At 41.9% G+C, this 25303-nt stretch overlaps 1 long non-coding RNA gene across 1 annotated transcript in view; it reads right to left on the bottom strand.

The window, feature by feature from the left end:
* Positions 1-3451: 3451 nt before the first annotated feature.
* The window catches only part of LOC134139517 (uncharacterized), a 144758-nt gene continuing 122906 nt past the window's right edge, over positions 3452-25303 (bottom strand). The window contains exon 3 of the long non-coding RNA XR_009958189.1: positions 3452-4646. This is a non-coding gene — a long non-coding RNA (uncharacterized LOC134139517). The remainder of the gene's footprint in view (positions 4647-25303) is intronic.

Raw genomic sequence — 25303 nt, 5'->3', positions numbered from 1 at the left:
TATGATAGTGGGGAAGGTCAACAGCTAAGGAAGTCTTTTTTATTTTTTGTAGCGAGAGACTTTTAATTGATAAGCCATACAAGAAAAAATTAATAAGTATTAAAAACAACAAAATAAGAATTACTAGAGCTGGAAAACTGAAGCAAAAAGTTAGTGAATAGCTATTCAAGTTGTAAATTTGGTTTTGGTGTATGTGCTGCTTATTACCTTACACTTGAAAATATTGCTGGTTTTTAAGTGCATATGGTCCTAAGAAAGCAGTATTTGCCTCAGGTTTGTGTGCAAGCCCGTATTTAAAACTAATTTAAAAAACGCACTAATAGCAAAAATGGAAGACCAATTACTATGCTTAAGAGGATCTACCTGGCCAAGGTCTTACTTTTAGCTGATTGTCTTTAGATGTAAATATCCAACCTGATAAATGCTATGTTTATCAACCAGAAAACAGAAATGATTTTGAGTCATGTGACTAGAGATTGCTAGAAAGCACTAGTTTTTGTTGGAAAGACTCTCAGTGGAATATCTTTTCTAGGAGATAATGGTTCTCCTATGGAAACAGTCAACAAATTAAGAATGTATAAAAAAAGAAATGTCTTTCTGCTTTCCAATATTTTTCCAGCTGAAAAACAGTGACAAAGTTTAAGGATGTGAATTTTTTCTCCACTTTCTCACACTTTCTAAATGTTTTCTAACTGGCAAAACAATCAGTGTTACCTTATGTTCTTTCCTGCATTTAGAAAGAAAGAAAGTTTAAAGGAACAGAAAGCCCTATTTGAAAACAGTGCTAACATTTCGCTGTTTTGAGCTACTTTCAGAGAAAAGAGTAGGATTAAGTTATTTTTCTTTTCATAATTACACAAAGAAAAGGTCATTAGTACAGAAAAATTTCTCCTCCGAAACATCTTCCCAAGCTAATTAGAAGCATGTATTAATTTGCAGTTATTTTCAACTCGCGTTTACGCTGCAGTCTTTATTTTAGCCAAGTCTATCGTACAGTCACAGCTAATTAACAGATTCTCAGTATTTTACCTTAAATAGAGCGCTGCAGACTGATTTGCATCAGCAAAGTGTTCATTAGAAAGGATTAGGCAGGGCTAAGTGCCAGGGCCCCATGTCGGAAACCGCCACACACCTTGTTTGCAGCGATAACGGCAGCCCGAGCACCGCAGCCAGCAGCTCTTTTCCCGCGGAACGTGCGGAAACCTAAAACATTCACAATACAGCGCAAACCGCCCCGTCAGCAGGTGAGTAAATAATCACCGTTGACTTGTTCCCCGCACCCCAACACTGCGCGCTCGTGGCACGAAACGCGCTGCCGTGCGGCACGGGAAGGGGTCCCAGGCCCGGGTGGTCTCCGCGGCGGCCGGGACGGTAGCAGTGCTGCCACCAGGCGCCAGCGGCTGCTCCTCCAGCTCGGGGCTTCCCGGCTTTCGCCTGCTCTTTCTCAAAGGTGCATTTTCCCATGGGATGTGAGCACCTAACTCGCTCACAGTCTTTAAACTCCTCCATGGTACAACAGGCTGGCAACCTGGGCTGCTGGGAAGGAGCTCTAAAGCAGAACCCTTGTGGAGGACGGGAGGACGGTAGAAGGCTAAGAGCAGCCCTCAAACTCTGGCAATAGTCTTCACAGCACCAGAAAAGGGGGAACCCCAAACTCTGTCTAACTGCTCTTCTGCTTTGATTTTTACGTAAGTGCAAAAGCGAGATTCTTGCATGTTTGCCTACTTCTTGGGCCTATATAATGATGATAGGATGAAAATAATTTTGCAGATTAAGGAGGTTTTGTATGATGGTATTTATTTTGGCTTCATGTAGAGAAGACTTGACATGTACCCATTAGCTTATTAGTTTTGTTCCTCTGCTGCAGAAGAAAGGAGTAAGTCTGGGGAGGAAAATGTTACAACTTACATCAAATTGCTAAGCTGCCCATATTTCTTCGTACGGGGTAACCACTCTCATTTATTACTTATTTTAAATAAGTGCTGCAATTAACTTGTACGCTGCTGTAAATGAAGATTTCTCTTCAAACAAAGGAGAGTTCCTCCCTCTCCCACTTTCCCGCTTCAATATGTTATTTCCCACTTTCAATATATTTCTGATCATCTACAATCCTTCCAAGTTTACCAAAGTGGTTGTAGGGTTTAGCATCCTTTCATCCTGTAATTACATGTTATGTCTCAAGAATTATGTTAAAGCTGGGGATGGAAGATCCTCGGAAGACTTAGTAAATATCTGAAATGTATAAGACTCTCTTTATTCAGAAAATCTGCCTGGAAAGCTCATAAGATTAGGCTTTCCTGCAAGATTTTCTATACTTCCTACTTGAAGACAGGCTGGAAATCTGAGAAGAGTCTTTCTGTTCCAGCTACAGTGACTAGGTGCCAAGGTATTAGGAGGCTGAAAGAGAGACGAGGGGAGGAAAAGGGAGTTACACTTTTTCTTCAGAAATTCAGGTTCATCTTGAGTTTTGGCAAAAAGTTAGGATTCGCTTTTGTTTTGTCTGAACAAATATGTTCACTTTTATTTTGTCTAAACCATGTGGCTGAAGTACAGCATGGCCTGAGAAGCCACACTGAATTAATAAGTCTATTCACAAAGTATAAATTTAAGCCTGTTTGTAAATCTTTGCAAGAATTAATCTACACAGTGCACCTCTGGACAGGCACACTGGAAACTTCTGCACTTCACAAAAGACCAAATCAGCCTGCAGAAGTCCAGATGTGCTTGCTTTGTGTTTGGTTAGTGCCTGAATCTTAGCTGTTCTTCCAGGGTGATTTTTCATCCATCAATCAATATTAAATTATCTTTATGCAGGATGCTACATTTTCCAGAAGAAGGGATTTCATTCCTCCCTGCTTGTGTTATTGAAGACAATTGCTGTTCAGTCTCTAAAGTATTCAGGTTACCTACAGCCATAGTCTGATACTGGCTAGTTCTAGAGTGGGAGATCACCGGAAAGTCCTAGGCACAAGCCACAGAGTGAAAGGCAACACACCTCACATATCACTGAGTCATGGGTAACAGTCAGAGGTGTTTCAAGTGCAAAATTTAAGAAGCTAAGAAGGCAAATGAGAAGTTAATTGAAGATAATTTATAAAATATAGCCCCTTTTCCCAAGCAAGCTTTGGAGTGAAGCTAACCTTTTAATAGTAAGAAGTGCATGTTAAGGATACAGAACACAGATGAGCTTAGGATACCAATTTTTCTCCCCAGAGAAGGGTGCTGTGAACGTACAGGGTAAACGTGAGCACTCAGAACATTTCCCGGAAGGTCCAACCTGTGTCGTTCTTAGATTTTGCAACCAGCAAACTAGAGAGAACAACCATGCTCCAAGGCTGAGAGAGAGACAAATGCCAGGCCTTCACGTGAAAGACTCCCCCCAAAATGTGATATCGGTAAGGCAGCAACAAAATCATCATTTGTAAGAAGAAAGGCACAAAACCTCAGATACTAGTTTGGCTCCAATGTGACTATAATTTAATAACACACAAAATTATTTCTACCAACTCTCCAAAGCAGTAATGGGTGCTGCATTTTTCAGGCACCCAACTTGAAACGAGGCACAGGCTTTTTGTTTTCCATACATAAATGCTTTGTCTCTTGAAACTAGACCCTGCTGAGGTGTCTTACATCCAACAGCCAAGGCTAGGGCTCTTTCACTAGAATAGTTCTGTCCTATACTGTGCTACCAAGAATAAACACTGTATTGAGCCTAAGTGCCAAAAGAGAAAAAAATCCCTCCCTTTCATTTTTTTCTTTCCTTGCAAGGCCAAACATGCTGACTTTGGACAGATTTCAATCCTGCTTTAATTCATTAAAAAAGTGAAACAAAATCACCATTTACATCCTTGACAGCTGGCGGATTTTATGTGTTCTTACTGCTCCTGCCAAGTCAAAAAAAAGTTTTCATTCAGCTCTGTCATGGATCTTTGGAGTGCTGGAAGTGTGAGGGATGTCAAAATGTACTCATAACAATGACATACAGTACCTGAAGGCAGGAACGTATTATGCGAATGTACTGGTGTAAAGGAAGTTGCAATTCTCCTTTTTACTTAAAAAAAAAAAAAAGGTGGAAAACTCACAACATCAGAAAACATACCAGTCCCGAAAGAGGCAGCATTGTGCTTTCTACAAAGTCATCTGACACATTCCAAGAGCTTTCTGTTAATCATATTGCATTCCAGCATATATTAGGGGAAAAAAAAAAGTAGAAATCTTATGCTTACTAGCATTTCTTGATTCCTATTGCTTCTTGGAAAGCAGAATGGTCTTCCAGTTCAGGTGCTGGAAAGGGCCTCCAAAGTGCTACAGGCAGATGTGCTGTTACGACAGGCCAAGCTAGCGACGCTGAGAAGGGTGCTGTTCTCACTGTGCATCAGTTCCCCAGTAGGAATAGTTTGTCTTCCTATGTGACTATACTTGCAAAATGTGGCACAAGAGGGCATTGACCAATAATGTTATAGTGATTGAATGCAGTGATAAATAGTACCTTGTAGCTACTTCAGTAGCAAATCCTTGCAGCTATTCAAAAGCTATCTAGACAGGGTCCTGGGCAACCTGCTTTAGGTGACCATGCTTGAGCAGGGGGTGGGGGTTGGACCAGAAGATCTCCAGTGGTCCCGTTGCACCTCAAACAGTCTGTGATTCTGTGAAAAAAAGGAACAAAAATGGTCATCAATTTATATCTTCTGCAGGCATTTCATGTCCCTAGTAAGATAATAGCAGAAAGAAAAAGCCTTCCAACTAACAAACAAGAGCTTGTGTAGCAGATCTGGGGCATGATGCAGAACCCCAACCTTTTATGCCATAATGCACACAGACCACAACAGGTATCACGTTACCCAGAATATATACCTGGCATGCATACAATTCAATCATAGGCATCCCGGGTGCATACACTCCATGTATTTCTTTACCAGGAAGCAGTTGTGTAGAAAAACTTGGCAGCTGGTTGAAATCTGTGGCATTAGGTAAAGTTAACTTGATTATGGTTCAACAAAATCTTAGCTGCCACTTGAATTATGATGGGGACAAAGATAAATTTAAAATTGGACCTGCTGATGCTGCATAACCTTGTCACACCACCCATCCCAAGGAAATGCAAGTGTAAGGAGCAAAACTTTCCATTTCAACCCCGTACAGTTGTTTACACTAGACAGAAACACTTCTGAAAAAAAATATATATAATATATATCCTGTGATATAATTACAACCCGTGAGCACACCATCGCTGTCGTCTCCAGAGGCATTTGGGAGGGAGCTGTTGCAGATTTCAAACTGAAGCCTCACTCACGAAGGACAGATGCCAGATCATTATTCTTGGCTTTCAGATAGAAAATAGCTTATGGGCATAAGATGCTATTTACTGCCTACACTATATTTCAAAGAACAGCTATGTTGTCAATCACAAACTCTTTGTATTACTTGACTAGGTCATTTTAATTTTGCTGTGGTTAGTTATTTTAAAATCAGTCTTATTCTATGATCAGCTACCCCTTATCTATGGTGGTGAGAATAGCTTGGGGGTTGCAACTTAAGCACCACAAATATGACTAGTCTTGGCTCTGAAACTCTGAGACCCATAGGCACAGTCTTTTCTTACAAAATGCAATCATTGTGGCATGCATATAGCCCTAAGCTATTTCACTTATTAAGCCAACAACTGCTTAAAATGGCAAGCTGCTCTTGGAAAAATCAACTTGCTGCTTTTTGCCTGTACAAGATCCTTTTTGATACACGTAAATTTTTAGAAAATCTAAGCCTAGGGCAATTATCTACCTCTGAGATGCAGTTAAAACAGGATAATAAGTAGACTCTCGGTTACATTTCTGTGCTCATCTTTACTCACAGTATGTGGATGTAACAGGCAGAAATTATTTGTTCTCCACAAGAATAACTTTAAAAGATGCCAGTGGAAGTGTAGCTTGTGCAGCTCTCTGCTGTGAGAGAGAACATGAAAAATATTAGCCTGAAGGAACAGGAACAGTGTGGTATCTTTTACCAAGACTGGTTCTGGGAAGTTTGAAAATGCGGCTGTCTAAGATCTATACACATTAAACCTCATCATCTTTTGGTCATTACATTTCAGGAATGACTATGGCACTCAATTCTCAGTTTATTGCACTCATTTTGTAAGCCCTCATGTAAGTGTTAATGACTTGCAGTGCAATTTTCCTTTACAAGAAAATCTGCTGCAAAGCAAACATGTAGGAAACTGAAGAGTATAAAAAGAATCGGCAAAGGTGCAAAGCTTGAGAAACAGAGAGTGCCGAAATTTATTTCTCCATTATTTTTTTCTTTTCACTTGTGGAAGCCACATGGAGCAATAGCAGAATATCCTGGCTATGAATATGACACCAAAAGGAAGTCTGAAGTATCACCATGAATCAGTAACATAAGTCTTAATAAAACGAGACCTAAGGCAGGCCAAGGCTCGCTGCTGTGATGTTGACACTGCTGTGACTGAGCAGCCACTAGCTAATCTCTGCATAAAAGTCTAGAGATTTGTTCATCTCCTTCAACAAAAAGAGTCGTAACAGTGTTTCCTCAAAGCAGCACACACGGAGGTGGAAAATAAAGTAGCGCTGTGCCAGGATGATGGTGTTGGGATTACACTAACAGAAACGTAAGCAATCTCTCAATTTCTTATTATTAAAAAAAGTATTTTTGGCATCATTATATATACTTCGATGCCCTACTAGGAAGGGCAATTCTTGAGGTAAAACTGTTCTGGAGAATTATTTCTAGATGAAGTGATGGGCTGCGGCTTTCTGGGTAGCCCAGTCTACGGGAGTGGGAGAAATCCTCATACCCAAGCTACAGACTTCGAGTCTGATGTGGTGTATACGAACAGACACTCAAAGGCTTCCAGTAAAGACGGAGCTTGAGATAGTCATGAACCGGCTCTAGGTACAAACACGACCTCGCCAGCGAGCCTGGCTGTAACAGACAGCACGGCATCGTTTCTGAGGCACGGCGCTGGTGATGGCAGTCGTGCATTTCCGCGGTCCCCCTGCCGCGGTAGGCTGCGGCGCGTTGCTGCCGGGCGCCGGGCGCCTGCCCTCCGGAGCGCAGGGCCTTCGGTAGATCCTGATGTACGACCGGACGCGTGCAAAGCGCCGGCAGCCGCGGAGGTCCTGGAAATCTTCAGATAAAAGGCGCTTTCTGAAAGCAAGATTGTTTTTATTACGGAGATGATGTGAAGTTGTTTATTTTATTAGGTATCTTTTCAAATCATTTAATTATCCTACTAGTTGTTTTCATAGATTATGGTCTAAGGGCACAATTTTGTGACTGAATGAAACCTTGACTCTTGGCAGTTTCATTGTACAAACACCCTGAAGCCGTCTCCTCCTTAAATATATACCCAGAAGTGGGCTGCATGCGTATGGGAAGTGGAAAGATACTTTGGAAACAAAGGCAGCTCTTACCAAAGTTCTGTTTTTTAAGAGTTTTGTTCAGACATTTGCATTTTCTAAAATAGCTAATATGATCCCTCAGAGACTGGGGAAAAAAAAAAAAAAAAAAAAAAAAAGTTGTGCAGTCTACATAATGCCGGCCAAATGATTCAACAGCTGATTCCAATCAGTATAAATTTGCCATATCAAGGTGAATATCAAAAATTGCAAAATTCTGTGATTGCACAACTGGAAAGGTTCTGCTTTTCCATATTAAATATAATGGAATACTGGGCCTGCCAAAAGGTTTATCTCAACACAATAAAAATGGAGCAGTTGCAAAAATAATTAGCCTATGGAACTTACAGCTGGAGGGTTAGAGAGAAATTATATAGGGCTATAGAGAAATTGGGAAGCAGAATTGTTATCAAGTATGGGTTTTTGGCATTCTAAAGTTATTATCTCTTTGAATCAGGAAGCTAAAAGATGCAGTGGCATTAGAATTATTAAATATTTCTAGAAAGGAAAAATGCAACCTTTAAAAATGCAGTCTATGTACCAAAATGATATTTTTAATTTTCCTTCTTCCAAAAAAATACCACATAATATTACTAGATTCAATATTTTGGTCCTAATACAGTTACATTTTTCAAAACTGTGTTTTCCAGTTGAAATATTTTTCTCTCTCTCAAGAAAAAAAAAAGATCAATCCTTTCTTTTTTCCTTTTCCCCTCATCTACTAGCTTATCACACTGGCAGGAAAAGCGCCTCCGCTGCCCTGGGAAAACCCGTGGCTGCCACATACTCTAGACTGGTCATGTCTTTTTACATCAAATTCACCCTTCCCAGTCAGTCTCTGAGGATCATGCTTCACACTGTTGGTTGAAGGAACAAATTGAATCTAACACACTTTGGGAGCATGGGATGCTTGTTATTACAGTACGATTTCATAAGCACATCAGTAGCGTTTTAGGTCGGATCAGATACTCCAGAATTGGCGCAGCTGCTAGGCACGTCTTGAGTTTGCGGCGGGATGGCTCGTGCGCTCTGGGATGGCTCATGTGCTCTCACAGCCCTCCGTCGCCCTGGAATCAAGTGCACGAGGTGGGTAGTCACGTGAAAACCAGGGACAGGTCTCCAGCTACCCAGGCTGAAAGGATTTGGGACCACTGCTGAGAGAAAATGCTTAAAGAGCACCTCCTCTTGCCACGTACGGAAACCCTAATATCACCCAATATTCAGAAGAAAGAGCACATCATCCAGTGGGAGGATCACTGTGTGCTCCTCCATGTGTCTAAATGGGAAAGGTCTTAAATGCAAAAACACAAACCCTTGTAACAGACCAAGAAAATTGCCCTAAACACCTGGGCAGCAGAGACAGATTCAAACTTCCTCCTTGAGTGAGGCAGTCTGTAGTACTTTTCTGTCTGAACAAAGAAAAGATCTATAGGAAAGCTGAGGAAATTAAAGACATACATACAATGGAAATGCTGACAGATTCTTGAGTAAATGATAAGATTTTTTTTAACAGATTGCCAAAGTTGCACACAAGTATGTAAAAACAGGCAAATAGGTAAACTATCAGATAAAACTGCATAGTGAGAAACAGGAATTTAATTACATTTTTAAAATAATGATGGTTCATTATCTAAGGATCAGAATGGGAAATTAGTGGTGAAAAGGAAGGATTCTTCTCTTCCTCAGCTTCCCACCATGGAGAAAAGGACTAATAATGAATACAAAGAGCAAGGCAAGAGCCTGCAAAAATGCAGAGTCAAGCTTACCTGTGGCCCACCTCCACACCAATCTTGTTTACCCATCAACACCTCAGGAACAATTTCTTCTTCATTCACATTCCTCAACAGCAGCCTTTATTATATGGTGTACCACATCCTAACATTAATTAGCACTTCACTGGCAGACTAAGTATCATTTTTCAAAAGCACTGCAATTAACAAAATAAAACAAATCCCTTTTCAGTTCAAGCAGCAATGTGTCTTTCACTCTCTTCAAAGTGATGGTGTCAAATTGTTGCTTTCCTCTTGCAGCTTGCTGTAAACTAGCAACACTGGAAATATTTTCCAATGTGTTATGGTTTTTGCTTACCTGATGCCTTTCACCTGAATATTTTGAAGCACTTAGCAAAAGCAAAGGGTGGGGAAGGATATTGATTTTCTTCAGTTCATATGGGGAATTGCAGGCAAAGAGGTGGTAAGAAACTTGCCTCAGGTTACAGAATGACTCATCAGCAGAGTCAATAAAACCTATTTTTCTCAAGTCTCTGATTATTCTATTCACAAGATAATCCAGCAAATATGATGATTTCACTAAAACATGAAATTCGGTAATGTGTGTTTCGGGGGGGGGGGGGGGAGGGAAGAAAGAGTGCTCTGTTTGTGTTGGGGAAACATCCTGGTTTATTCATTGGGTTGGTATAGTAAATTACCAGGCTGCCCAACATTTGAGACCGATACCAAACGCAATCTGAATTTAGAGCTTGTGAATGACTCTCACACAATCACCATCTGAAAAGCTGTGCAGCAAACTCACAAATGCAAAACTGCTGGAAGGCGCTGCATGCTACCAGCACAGACAGTCTTAGTCCTCCACAGCTGGGGAATCATCGAGGTCCTACTGGAAATGAGCGGGCCACAGTCTCAGTATTTGGTACTCAGTATTTGGTGGGCTTCTTTGCAACATCACCTCCTCTTTGTGGAGAAAATCCTTAATAGGTTTGTCTTAAAGATTTCTTTTCCTATTTTTGGGGAAAAAATCAGTGAAAAAAGATTGTTTGACTTTAAATTTTCTATATAAAAGACAGCTTAGATTTGCCACTAAAATACCAAAGCTGAAATAATTCTACGAAATATATAAATGCTGACTGGAAATGCTCTTCTAGCAACCTGGGCAGCTGGCTGAGACCCTCACTGTGCCGCTTTCTCTAGGCAGGATTTTCCGGCAGGACTGACTTTTTCTCGGGGATGGCACCCTTGGCACGACATCCTCAAGTGAGGCATTGCTCCGTTGCGAGCCTCTGCTCACGGCTGCCTCTCCAGTGTCCTCCCTCTCCATTTTCCAGAGGGAGGTAACGTGACAGCAGCCTCATGGACTTGTCCTCAGCTGCTGGTCAAAAGCCTCGAACCAGGCTTCCTAAATCATCCAAACTGGCATCAAGGAGAAAATGTGTTAGTTTCATTTCTGTTCCTGTGTTAGGTGAAACGTGCTGAAGCACCATGGCCTGCAGGGCCACTGAGCACTCCTGCTGAGGACACCATCAAAAGCCACCTGATCCATGCCCAAGACAGCAGGTAGCCGGATGAGTGCGTTAATCTAGCTCTGCCCGGTGAAATCCAGCGTTGTTTCAAGTTAAACTGCTTCAGGAACTTTTTCAAAAGCTAACGCCGTTGATCTGTTCTGCAATGCAATGCTCAGTCTTAATTCTCAAGTCTTTACTGAATTTGGGTGTCTCCTGAAGCTATTACAGATAGCACAATATTTACATTTTGCAGCAAACTTTTTTTAGGGCCTCTACCCAGAAAAGGAGTCATTAATGGGCGCTGTCTAATTACCACAGATCACTTCTTCTGTGCCACAGGTACGTATGACTCCTAGTGGCTTTTTAGCACATGGGAAGAAAGATGATATTGCACCTCGCTTTAGTAGGAAATTGGTCTCTAGGGCCGTCATGCTGCCCACAGTGGCAAATGCTCCAACTTCTAGGGACGATGACTTCTGCGGCACAGCTGGGATTTAATCAACCCTGTCACACAAATCTCTTGGCTTCATTTCTTTACCAAAGATTTTGTTTAAAAAAATAAGAAGGGATCTAGGGGAGCCATCACAAAGGGACTAAAAGCTATACTGGAGGTATCTCCCCTGCAGGCATTAGACCTCTGAATAGGCCAGAGTTTAGTTTGGGTCAAAAGAAAACCACTGATCTGGAAATAATGGTGCATTCCCGAAAGTCCCGGCCGTCACGCCCAGCCTCCCAGCTGCGCCCCGCATTTATCCAATATTACAAAAGGAAGTGTAAATAAAGATTAGCTGCAAAATTATGATTGCAGCTCCATGTAAGGATTATGATTGTGCTCAGGTCATTAAAGACCTGGGTCAGAGGCAGGAAAGAGCAGTTTCAGAACCACTTGCGCATAGGGCAGGTCCGTGCGGTGTAAATCAGTTCCCCATCACTCTGTTTTCCTAATAGGTCTGTTAACATGTAACATCTGAGGATGAATTCTAAGAATATTTGCCATCAAATGTCAAAAATAAGTCAAGTTTGCATAAAACCTAAACATGATGCTGCCTTATGCAGCATATAAAGATGTTGGACAGCCCAGTGGGTACTGTCCCAGATTAGTTTCCATTTATATTCACTTCTAAAAAGAAACTATAACAAAAAAAACTCCCTTTAATTTTTTTAGTTATGTTGTCAAGTTTTGGATACATCCTGTAAAACTCCACGCTGGCACATGTTTCATTTTGGAGTGTATGACACAATGGGTAGTAGATACAGTCATGGACAAACAATCTTTCCACCAGCTAGATTTTTCTACCAGTTATAAAGGTTCTGTATCAACCTGCCACTGATATTTTTGCTTTCAATTTTTGGCCCTTAGTGAAGCCTTCTAGCCAAATGGAGGATATGGCCACTGGGTGTAATCCTAATGGTAAGTGAAGTCACTGCACATGTGTGTTGTCTTTTAAAACAGCTAGTCAGGTTCAATGATAACTTAGGTGCTACTAGAAGTATTGGCAATAGGTGATTAAAGCTTCCTGAGAAAATGAAAAGGAGCCAAAATGCCAGAGCCAGTTATATAGGGCTAAGCGAAAGGGGAGTACCTTCTTCCTCCATCAGCGGGCTGCTCGAAATCTCGCATGGAAAAGGAGGAGGACCCACTGGGCAGCAGCATGCTGGAAACCAGCCTGCTTGCCCCAGTGCTGCTCTCCCAGGTTCTCCTGCAAATTAACTGTCCATAACTGTACACACAGCGAGGGCATAACTAAACTGTGTCAGTGACAAGGGTTTCCGTAGTCGAAGCTGTTAGTGAGTACTGCTGCCATTGCTTTCCAAAATGCAATACTTTTTTTAAAAAATGACAGCTTTTTTCCCCACATGGTTCCCCTATGGCACGTTACTTTCTTCCCAGGAAAGGTCCATGGAGTTTCTGTCATGGCGGAGGAGGCTGATTGATTGTGCATCAAAGCCTCCCATCTGCATTCACGCAAAAACAAATTTTGAACATCTAGATTTCATGTCTGAATGCACTCTTCATGTACTGTACTGTAGTCATCCTCTCACCCATCATTAGTAGATATTGAAGATACCAGAAGGGAAAGACCCCCATGTAATCTGCTGTCTGTTATTAAAAATGTCTGTAAAATAATACAGTAATTGCTTTAGAGTAATATTTGTAAAGTGACACTAGTAACACTCCTAAGAGCTGTGGAAATGACTCAAGAAATAAAGAGCTATACAAATAACAGGTGAAAAAAATCACATGGCATGTAGCCCACATCCATTCAGGAGAACTGCAGGACTTAAACCGCAGCCTCCAGGAGGCATGCGTGGGGATAACTTCCCAATCACACAAGGAAGAAACCTTGTATTTGTTAAATAGAAAGGATATTTTGAACTGTGCCTCACCTGACCTTGAATTTAGCACCCCTTGTATTTTGCCTGTGTGCAGCTTGATTGCCAGAATTAGTAAAATACATTTGGCTGTTAGGAATATTGCTGGCTTTCATGTATATCATAAAACACATCAACCAGGAAAGTCAAGACAAATGCATCTAACTGTCCATCAGGGATGCCTGGCATGTGTCTTGTTGCTGTTGCAAAGGCACAGTACTTCAGCGAATGACCAGAGTATAATCACAAAAGTTAGCAAGAAAAGTGGCATATTTAATCTACAAATTTTGTTTCTGAGCATGTTCATAATCATAGCTGTTTTACTCAAGTACAAAAAGAAAACTTAGTAAAACCTTTTGCTCTAGTCAATATTTTGAAGTCATTATAGCTTTGGAAAAGGGGAAGAGGAATCTGTAGATAAGGTGCATCTTCCGTAATACACCTCCTCCAATTCAATACACCTCTTCAAAATGCAGAGCTCTGCTGCTGACAACACAAGCATTAGAGCATGTGCTGCCTTCTCAGGGCCCGGGAGGAGTTTGCAAGGGTGGCTATAAAAACAAAGATTTTTACTGGTAAATTCATCATATTTAGTGATTATGGGTACACAAGCTTGAGTACACAAGCTTTTCCACATATTCAACCTGTAAAAGAAAAATGGGCTTTAACCTTTCTAAGATGATTCCTTCAGGCTGAATATGAACGTACGTAGCAGGGATATTATGTCTGCAGTGAAAGTAAGTGCTGTGTTTCACTGGTAAATATGCTTTCTGCCGGGTCACTTGCCCTTTGGATATATTTGACAAATACGCCCTGGAACTGAGCGTTCCCGTTTGCCTTTCACACCGACAGCTGCCAGAGCTCAGGTCACAAGCACCTCGAGTCCCGGCTAAGGACGCCGGGGAGTAAAAGCGTGCCGCCACCGAGCGAGCGTGGGCTTCGCAAAAACCCCTCGCTACTCCTGCTCTGCGCAGCGCTTCCCCCCCGCCCCGGGTGATGGCTTCTCCCTGTGCTTCTCCCCCTCAACAAAACGCCGGAGTCCCTCAGCGCACAAACCGGGGCCGTGGTTTGTGCAGACCCAGGTCCCCGCCGGCAGCAGCGCAGGAGCGGGTGGCCAGCCCCCGGCCACCCCCCAGGCGCGCTCAGCCCCGCGCCGCCGTCTCGCCTGCTGCCGACTGGCGTGGTCAGGTGGAAACCCGCTGTAAGCGAACATGCGGAGATGTCCTACGAGCGGCTGGCAGCTCACCACGAGCCAGCGAAGAGGAAGGCTGTTTTACAAGACAGCAGACAAGTCCTAGGGTAAAACCATGCGATCGGGTTGAGGGGGGCTCAAGATGATTTCCTGCTGCCAGGGAGAGGATGGGCCCTCTTAGAACACAGGTAACGGGACAAAAATTTTCATTCAGGCTTATAAAGTAATATTTGAACGTTATTTATGTGAACTTCAGATCTACTGGATTGCATCAATTGCAAGGAGGAAGAGTTCGCAAGAGGGCTTCACTTCATGGGTTTCACCAGCCCATCTCCTTGAAAGCAAGGTGCAATTAAAGACCAAATTCCAGTTTTAGAAATTATTTTCAGGAATAATGGCATGCGATATAGTGGGCACTGGATCTCCAAAACTGTAACGAAGGATTCAATAGACTAAAAATACACATGGGAAAATCATGTTTTCCAAGACTGAGTAAAGGTCATTTTTAGAGTGACCCTTCAAGGAAGTATCAGAAGCACTCCCATTTAAATGAGGAGAGAAAAACTTCAAATTATTTAATCTCTAATACTATGTGGAGGAATGAATTCCTACTTTTGTTTCCTTTTAATCTAAGGCACATCAGCCTCAAGATGAAAAAAGTTAGCCTTTTTTGGTATCTGATATACGTTTAACTTAAAATTATATTGGGAAAGATATCAATTCACTTACCTCAAATCAATTTGTTGAATTTCAATATTAAGTGAGCACAGTAATTCCTGTCCAATGTAACGTGTGAAGAAGAATACAATTATATGCTCCTGGGCTATGCCCTTTTGAGTTCGTCAGAGCACAAGCCTTAACAGCTAGCCACACTTCATGCACAGTAGCCGCCTTATAAAACCCAGTGCTCACGCAAAACACCTACTTTAATTTAAAGTCATGGCGTTATGCAATAGCCAGCTGATAAAGTATGTATGTTGAACGATGTAAAAGGCAACTGTGAGAAGGTGGAAGAGGCTATCGATTAAACTTTCGCCCTCCTTCCTCATTCGTTACGCCGCTCTCCATAGGGAGGTCCGTCCCCGGGGGAGGCAGCCGAAGTGCCGTGGCGCTGGAAGGCAGCAGTGTCCCCACAGCCGCCCCCCGACCACAGGTGCCAGCCGGGGATCGCCAGATTATTATGACTCCGTTCTCTTCTGCCAGTTTATTATTTCCTTTATGCTGCTGAGAGACCTTTACTCACTCTCACCGTTTCCTTTCTATCACCCATTAGTCAGCCCCCTGGTTGTGTGGGCTTTTCGGGTGAGTGTGAGAAAGCAGGCATTAAGAAACTTGGGAAAATATGAATGCAAAAACCACAAAAAATTTCAGGCATCATCAAGGCCAGGTGCAGCCTCTGAACCCATATTTAACTAAGTTCCAAGTTATCTTAGCATAAACTCATGGTTAAATATTGTCACCGGTGTATTGGCAGGATCATGACGCATTGAACTCTTTAGGCACTTTTTTTTTAAAGTACAACCTAAAAGAGTCAAGAACCTCCTGTTCTACCCACCAAAGAGATTCATGAAGAAAACATCTATCATCTGTGCAATTTTTAATGGGGAACTTGACTGCTGCTTATCAATAAATAAAATATCAGATCTTAAGTCTTTTAAGCACAACCAGAATCAGAGGTCTGGCATTATTCATTGTAGTTACCAATGCAGTTATTTTCAGTGTTTCCTCATTAAGCTTGTAGAAGAAATAGGTGATTTTTAGGTTACGAGACACTGCTTTTGCCCCTTCTGTCCCCAGCTGCCTTAGGAAAGCATCCCTATCCGCGCTGCTTCCCCGAGCTGGCGGTGGCTGTGGCCCCTCTCTGGCTGCCCGTCCTCAGAGGGCCCACGGAGGCCCTCCTCCTTTTCTCTCTTTACTATCCTCTGCAACAGAAAATTTAGTTTGCTTGTATCATCGCCTTCCTTTTCCTGCTCTGCAATTTTTCTCCATTTCTTTAAGTTTTGAAGAGCTTGAGTGGAGAGAATGGGAGTTTTTTGAAAGCTGGAGAGCTGCAGAACAGCCCAATGAAAAAGCTGAACTGCACTCCACCTGTCAGTTTTCAATTCATAGCATTAAGGAGCAAAGAAAATGGAAGATAAAAAAATAATGATAATGATGAGGAGGATACACTAATTCTACTTCGAATATTGCCAAATAAAAGTAACTTCAACAGCTCGGAACATTGTACAAGAATGCATTCTTCTTCTTTGTCAAACTCACTCTAATACATGCACGAAGAAGGAAAAAACATTGGCTTGTGCAAAACAAGTGTGTTTCATTGGAAACATTAAGCAATGTTAATGGTAATATTGTCCAGTGCCTTTAAAAAAAATACAGGCCAAGAGACACACAAGCCAGAACCTGGTATCCAAAGCACCTCTCAGCTTTCAGAAAGATTTGATACTCCTTGAGCATAAATGTGCACTAGAAAAAAAAATACGCCTGACTCTTTTCTATCCACACCAATTCCGGGCTGGTCCAGCAGGCATCCGGGTGGAAACACAGTCATGCTGGCCGAGCGTGAGCCAAAGGGGTCTGGACCTGGCACGGCTGCCCTGGTTCAGTGCTGCCTCGGTGCCAGCAAGCCCTGCCAATATGTCTCCTCTCACCCCGTCCTGCTTCGGACCAGAAAAAAGGCATTCTCAGAAGAATAAACCATAACTGATATTTTGCTGCCTTGCCGAGAGTCATGGCTTATTACAGCAGGATCAGCTTTGCCTGAATGGTAACAGAGAGAGCCCCGAGAAGTGGGCTGGGGGCTTGCTCTGCTCCCCGGCGGCACCGAGACCCCTTTCCCATGCCTGGCAGCATGGGATGGCATGGCATGGCGTGGGATGGCATGGCACGGCACGGTCAGGGCCCTGCAAGCTGCGCCGGGGGCCGGGAAGCTGCTGACTTACTCTCCCTGCCTGGGCTTGACAAATGTTATCGGTTCTGGATAGCGGGTGCAGGCAGGTTTGGGGAACAGATGCACTAAATCATCAGTGAGAGCAATCACTGTCCCTAGAAAGACAACCGATCTTTTCTTAGCCCATTTTTACAATGTGGCAGAAAGGAGAATGTGTGTACATATGTGTGGCAGAGAGAGAAAGAAACAGAGAGAGGAAGAGACTTTTTGAACATTTGAAACATCCCATTTTAACGTTCAGAAACCAGGAACCTTTTATTGCATTTTGCCTCAAATCTAGCAGAAAACCCCTTCTTCAGATACAGATTTTGTGCCAGTTTTGAGCTAGATATTCCATTTTGTGTTGATTTTGGAAGTGAAGCCTAATCATGGAAACTGAGCTGCAGCTTTAAATCTGCAGGGGCAACCAGTTCTCCTGAATGCTTTTAAACAGTTTCAGCTCTTTGGAAGAAAAATGCCCAAGCCTGTTTTATCATTAGTCTCTTGGAGTAAGACAAAAATGCCACTGCTGTCTCCTAAGGACCAGCTAAACCCTGCTAGATGCACAGCTTCTTTGTGAACATCCTTTTCATTATATGAAGTACCTGGAAAAAAAAAAAAAAGGTGTTTATAGAAACGAGTCATGCCGAGTGGCATTTTCTTTCATTCCAAACAAAGAAGTGAAGTTTATATAGGTAAAATACATAGCTCCCTGTGCCATATTTTTCCCAGTGCATTTTCAGGCAAAACAACACGCTCAATGCCAAGACTTCAAGTTGTTCAACAGAATAATCTAGCTATCGTTAATGCAGGTATCCATCCTCCAGTGGAAACAGCCTCCATCAACAGCAGACAGTCATGGCTTTTAATATGATCCGGTGGCAGATAATACAAAGCAGTACTTTCACAACTGCAGCGTGGATGAAAAATGACACAGTCCAGGAACATGAAGAGTAACAGGCCTGCGGGGTGAAGTTCTGACTGGCTGTAACTGGAAAGCTTGTTTTTTCTTGAGCGCACATGTTTGCCAACTTCAAATGGCACTTACTATTTTTGGTAAAGTTGTTGTAAGCCCTCACACATGCCTCATCCAGCACCAGTTCAATAGTATATGATAATCACTTGGTATTAAATGCTGGCAACAGAGCCAGAAGGTTTCCTTCATGCATCCTCCTACCACTGCCAAGGCAATCAAATTAATTCTGTTAACAGCCTGCCAAGTCAACTAGCCCACTAAACTGTCCCGTCTTAAAAATGAAATCGAGACATTCATATCAAATCACACTGTTTCCCCACCGAGTGTGATCGCTGGCCCCCGGCCAGCGGGAATGACTGCTATCGTCATATGATGCCATGCGATGGCTCTAATGAGCTGACATTTCCTGTTGCTAAATTGCCATGTCTGCAAGCCAAACCAAATAGTGTTCAACCTCTTCAGAAACCAGACGATGGTTTCTGACTTTTCCTTTTGCCTCCTGTTTCCTCACTTGCGATGTTTCACCATCCAACCCTGCCTAGATAAAGAGGTCTGGAGTCAAAAACTGCTCTCGCACCGTATGGGATGTACATCAGGGTGCTATGTGAAGCCCTGTTGCTCTGCAACCTGCTCTCCAAACCCAGGCAGTCCCGCACTGGCGAAGCAGGGGGACGCCGTGAGGGAGCACCACCGCAGCAGGTCGCCCACACGAGCCTGGCCATGTTGTTTTACCAGTGTGAACTGCGGCTGGGTTTCACGCCATACATTCCGCCGTCCTCTGGCTACTTATTTCAGGTTCACAAGAACCGGTGGCATCAGGGAGGCTGCAAATACCCTTTCTGGGATCTCAGGGGAATCAGCGCAGAAGCATTCAACTTGCTGTCACTATTAAATCTTCCAAGTCTCCCATAATCACCAGTCGGCATGGTGAAATGTTAATGCAGTAGCTTAGCCTGCGACTAATTGCCTTGAGTTTTTCACCTAGAGCAATACTATTTGGAGGGTCAAATCGTCAGCGCCTGTTGAAACCAGCGTGTTCTCTCGCCCCCCCACGCTCACTGACGCGGACGCTTCTGCTGAAGCAGGCACTTGGCAGGAGCGCGTAAGGAATATTAATGTGCAGAAAAATGTCGGGCTCAGGCCTTCCATGGCCTTCCGTGCACTCCCCTCAGTATTTTCAGTGAGATGTATGGCAGATGTATGGAGCCGAACAAGCAAGGAAGAGATATTTTGCTAGAAACAGCCTGGAAAACGGGAAGAAGGCAAAAAAAAATTTTTTTTTTTGTTTTTTCACCCCCCCCACAGAGGAGGCCACAGGGTAATGTAATTTTTCTGTGTTCTTGTTTGTTACGCTTGGATAGAGTTGTGGAAGGGATTTTTATCTAGCTGCACTTTGTTGCTTCATGAAGACTATGGACCAAAGAGGGGCCTGTTTGGAGGCCAGCTCTAGCTTTCTTCAGAGCTTTTGCTTTAGGTCTCCAAATGGCAGATGAATTTCATGTACCTCATGCGGTACTTGCAGACTTTTTCCTAATCCACTGCACTGGTAGTCTTGGCTATCCTCCATCAACTTAACTATTAAGCCTTAAAAGTCTGTTATATATTTTATAGACTTGGGGGAAGCTTATTTTTCTAGTGTGCAGGCTATTTGCAAGGGGGCTGACATTTACCTTTAAAGCATTCATCTGTTCAGTTCAGTTTGTTCTCCAATGCACTGACACGTTTCATGTTAGTGACTCTAATAAATAATAAAAAATATAGCTATATACTACCTCTTTCTTTGGAAATGATCATATTCAAGGACTTAAGACTACCTACTAAAACAAAACGCTTCCTCTGACAGTAACATGCAATATATAGCATGACACTAAAAAAATCCTTGCCTGTAGCAACCAGCTATACTGGTAGACTCTGAATGTGCCTTTATTATTTTCAAACATCTACGCAATAAGTCGAAGCAAGTCTCCTCTTTTTTCTTTGGGGATGCATTAAGTGACAAGGAAAGAAGAGAACATTGAAAATATGAACGCTAGGGTTATATGAACTCCGTTTTTTAGTAATTTTAGAAGTTTTCAACACAGACTTTTTCCCAGAATGAGAACAAGATGATGTTGCCCCAAAGAAACCTCAAACATACCTTTACTAAAGACATGTTCCATGAGGAAATCTATCTCATTCCTGACAGGTCTGGGATACAGAGGTCAGTGCCTTGTATCTCAATATAATCACTAACTACAGCACACATTCCTTATAATTTTGAATGCATCCTCTTTCTCTCTTCCCACATTAGTATGATGAAGTTTAGCAGGGAGATTTTTGGTATAGGAAAAATTAATGAAGGAAATATGTGCTGATGTGGATAAAACCCAAATTTGTACAGTTGTACAGAACTTTACCAGCCTTTTGACATTATCTGATGCTTTTCCTAGGTACTGACCAATTTCTTTTAGTCTAGCCAAAGGCTCACGGTATACGAAATAGATATTGTGCTGTATAGTTTAAATAGAACAAGGTATTCTGTCAGATCAGAAGGCCAATAATATTCATATACAACCATCTCTCTTTCAGGCTTGTCTTTAAAAAGCCCTGTGTAACAAAAAGGCAGTGTAAATATAATGGTATGTCAGGTATACAACATAAATAAGAATGCAGGGTTGAGTAAATCAGGACATACATACAAAATAAGAACTGCCCAAATCTCAGCAGGGAGCTGAAAATGAATTCAAGATGAGTTTTCTTACCTCAGCCAACCCTAAGAGGAGACTTGGATCTGTAAGAATAAACTTGTACATGAAATTCAAAGCACTCTGATGTTGAATAGTTTAGAAATGTAACAAGGATATAGCATTACATATAGTATTAACTTGATGGTTAGCATATCTCTCTCCAGACCCAAGCTGGAAAGGACTTAAGGCCTTACATAAAACATTACCAAGTATTTTGAACCTGTCAAATTATTTTGTTCATGTTTCATTTGAGCTCTAGACAAAAGCTGGCTCAAGTGCCACCACGAGAGCGGGAACGGAGCAATCTGAAAGCGGCACAGGACACAGGTGCTGCTCAGCATCCTGCAAAACACAGCCATCCTTTTAAAGTGCCAACATATGAGTTCAGGTCCTAAAAGTAGGTGCCCAATTGAAAATTGCTTAAGAATACTAAGCTTACATGTCTGAGATGATAGATACACAAACAGGTAAACAAAAACCTGCAAAACTCCCTACACACTCCCCACCACAAACAAATCTCATCTGAACCAGGAAAAAGATGCACTTTTCTGCACTCTGTAGCTTTTTATAGAGTTCTTAAAGTGTAGCTGGAGGAGTGATTTTCAATTTAAAGGCCTTCTCCAAGGAGAAAATGAGGAGTGCCTCATTTTCCACCTACTTATATAACCCGGTTATTCCTGTTTCAAAATAAAACATCCCATTGCTATCACACCAAAAGCTCAAGGTTTTATTGTATATGGTAAATTAGAGGCTAACAACGTAATTTTTTTTGTGAAAAGACTGAGCAATTTAATTTTTAATGATCTAGTAAATGTACCTTAACCTTAACAATTGGTTCTCAGTGTGATATGTGACAAAGGATATTTTGCAATTGGCTTCAGTGTGGAAATCGGTTTTGGCCTAAAGGTAATATCATGTGCATTATGAAAAGCAAGGTTTGGAATATAGCAGGAATTATTTAATTATTTAAACTATTATTATAGCAATACAGATAATGTCTTTTACAGCAAGTGCATTACGGTATGTTACTTACTGTTGACACATTGCCTCCTTCTCATTCAACAGCTGGGTTCGTATTAATTATGTATAATTACAAGAGGTGATCTCTCAAACCACTGTTTTCAGAGTAATCTCAGAGAAGAAAATGGGACCTTGTGCTAAATAAATCCTGAGAGGATCAGCTCTACCCTCTTTTGACCAAGAGGAAACTGTATGAAGAACGATTCAAGTTATTTTCCACTCCTATTTGCAGTGTATTTGCTTTCATTAGCAGGCACATGTAGACCTACTGACATGTTGCTGGAAGGGCGAGCGCTTCTAAAAGAACAAGGAAGAGAAGGGTACGTCCTGAGATGACAACGTATGTCAATTAATTAAGAGAATGTTAGGTCATTTCTGAATAGGCTTAGTGTCAAATTCATGCTTCCTTCAGACTCTGGCAGCATTTAAAGCCTGTTGTTGATAATATAACTCGAGGTCTCACTGACTTTGACAGCTCTGCAAGGGTATTTTGGAAGGATTTAGTGTTTTTGAATAGCTTATTTCACTAACCTATGCAGAAATACTTTCCTTCAACACAAGCATCAGTGGTTATTTTCTATACCTAATAAGGCCAAGGTAAAGAAAACCCAACTGCATATTTTTAAATATTTTATTTTTACACAAACCCAGGTTATGCAGAATACAGAGCCATATACATACTTTCACAGAGACGGTAATAGTATCTGACAAAATCTTGAGAACTGCCTAACTTGCATGTCAAGTTTTTCAAGGAGGGGTAGATAATCAAAAAAATAGTCACAACAAAAGTGTTATTAAGCATAGGAACTTCCCGGTCAAACAAAAAGCTGCATATTATGCTCATGTCTAGGGGTAGGGAAAAGAAGAGCTACAGCTTCTGTGATTTTTCTACATTGTAATGCAGTAACGTTAAATGACCGCTTTTCTCTAAAGTGCGTGGAAGATTTATACCTATAAAAATTCCTGCAATAACACACAGAGTCCTGTTATTTATCCTGGAGGAGATTTCCCAACGTACAAGGTACGTTGGGAAAATGGAGAGGCAGAGCTGTTTCCTTCAAAACTGACCCCCCCCCAATCTTGGTAGGAGTCTTTAAATGCTTGCTGATTATCACCTGAGGCCTCTTTTGTTTTTCGGGAAGTCGGCAGAGACAGTTGCGTCCCCATTTCACTGGGGCTAAGAGTGGTTGCAGATGTTACTGTCTTTGTATCCTGCCCTGCACCGTCCCAGTAGATCTGGGATCCATTTGGAGCCCTGCGCTTAGTCATTACATTAGTCATAGATGCCGAAAACATTCTGTTCCTCTTAGCCGTCCAAACACTAAATCCCTGCCCTGGAGGATATGCAATAAATACAACACTATTGTGCACTGAGAAAGCCCATTTCGGCTGGGTAATGCAGGAAGTGCACTGTGTGATTAATAAGCACACATTACATGCTTTTTAATGGTATACTCCTGAAGTTGCAGGGTCTATATAACCTCCCCAAGTTTTTAAGCAGGACTTTTAGGGGTGGGCAAAATCAAGCACTGAAACCCATTGAATCGAATTCTACCCCTGGCACAGAGGAGCTGTGCATGTTTCATTCCTCAGGCAGTTGTGTTGACACTCATTTATACTAGGCAAATGTGGTTAAAAAAAAGCAACCAAAAATTGATTCCAAATGCCATCATAAAACATATTCTATTTTAATCACTGTGTTTTACAGAAAAAGACTGTAAGCAGACACAGCCAGAAAGCAGTCTCCATAGCTTTGACCAAGCACAAACACTGAATGTACTTCTCACTTCCAGGATTTCTGTAGCCTTTGACAAATTTCTTTACTCATTGTTTGAAAATAAAGGATAAGCACTGTGGTAAGACCTGTGAAAGGCAATCAAATTAAATGCCATCCACATAAACCTGAGAAAAATCTGAAAAGTCAACAATGCCTCTATCGCAAATGTTACTACACTTCACTGTTATAATTATTATAATAATATCTTCCTTAGCAACAGTGTATGGTTTGTTTAAGTTAAATACATCTTTAACAGGTTGACATTATGATGATTCAGTGGATAATATAGTCGGATGCTTGTTAAAATACAAGTAAAACTTAATCCCATTTCATTTCATATAAGACACCTGATTAGCTTGCCCGGCATGTCATACGTCAGAGGACAGTCATCCTGATATAAGAGCTGAATTACCCAAGAAAAATGACCAGAGAAGACCAAAGTCACTGTTGTAATAATTCATTCTTCTATTTCAGTTTGGGAAAGGAGAGGAATATTCCTGTCTTACACAGGCCTGAAGAAAGCAATGTGCCCAAGGTCACCCAACAGACCAATGACTTGCGTCCAAAGTGCCAGGATCCTCCCCCATGTCCCCTCTGCTAGGTTACAGGGAAGGTTTTCAGCAGTGAATGCACACTGTATCTTCTCGCGTTAATACAGTGTGTTTTCTGTTTGCACTTTTTAACTCTAGAGCACCCTGTTCTGGTCCCATCGTGACCTACACAGAAGGGAACAGGTAGCTTGACGTGTCTCATTATCTGCATTCTCTGTCTTTGCACCCATGTTTTGCAATGGTGTTGGAATTAGCAGCATGTAAGCATTGACAAGACAGCTTATTTCACTGCTGAAGTTGCTCCAATAATAGCATTATTGCTATACTCTCAGCCAGGTGCTTGGCTCTAAGTACCTACTAGGAGGTGTGCGGTACATCTGTACTACACAACAACTTAAGGAGCTAGAAACTGGGCGTGTGTCTGCTTGGGGCATGAAACCTAACTCATCTGCAAGTCCATTCACCAAACCTTCGAGGGCTGTGTACCATTCAGCCACTAAAATGTTAGAATTAGGGTTTTCTAAAAAGCCTTGCTAGGAAGGTGTCTTTGGCTTCTGGTGATGATCCCACTCCAGTGACCTTTGCGGTTTCCTAAGGGCAACATAGAGCTTTGTGTTTAACTTCACGAAGAACAAACAATCTAAGTTAGTTTAGAAAAGAAAGAAATAGATTCCTTTGGAAGGCTATAAAAGCACAAGTGATCAAATGTAATCAGAACAGCGCTAGTAAAGTCCTTACATTTCTGTACTTAAAAGCACTGAAAGCAAGGTGCATGAAGAGGCAGCCTGTACGGTGTCTCTCCTTCAGTAAAGCATTGCCTTTTCCTCTACAAAGCACTAAAACAAGCTGATAGATCTTCACAGTCTCATAGTAAGAAGCTACTTTATTAAAAGCACGAATAAGTCTTTGCTGTAGTATGAATAGTGCCATATTCTGCTCCCTACTTTAACATCTGGAATTACAGTAAAGAGCACTAAGAAGTTACCATGGTGGTTGCAATAACAACCAATTGCTTTTCTCTGTCTGGGAGCTATATCTGATCTGTTTTGCATTTGAAGCCTTTGCTGGAAGGAGTTATGGCTCTGTGAATATTATTGTGTTCTTAGTCA

Source organism: Rhea pennata, chromosome 4 (genome assembly GCF_028389875.1).
Source record: "Rhea pennata isolate bPtePen1 chromosome 4, bPtePen1.pri, whole genome shotgun sequence".
Lineage (NCBI taxonomy): Eukaryota > Metazoa > Chordata > Aves > Rheiformes > Rheidae > Rhea > Rhea pennata.
The sequence above is the reverse complement of the archived record's forward strand: the minus strand, read 5'-3'. Positions and strand labels throughout refer to the sequence as shown.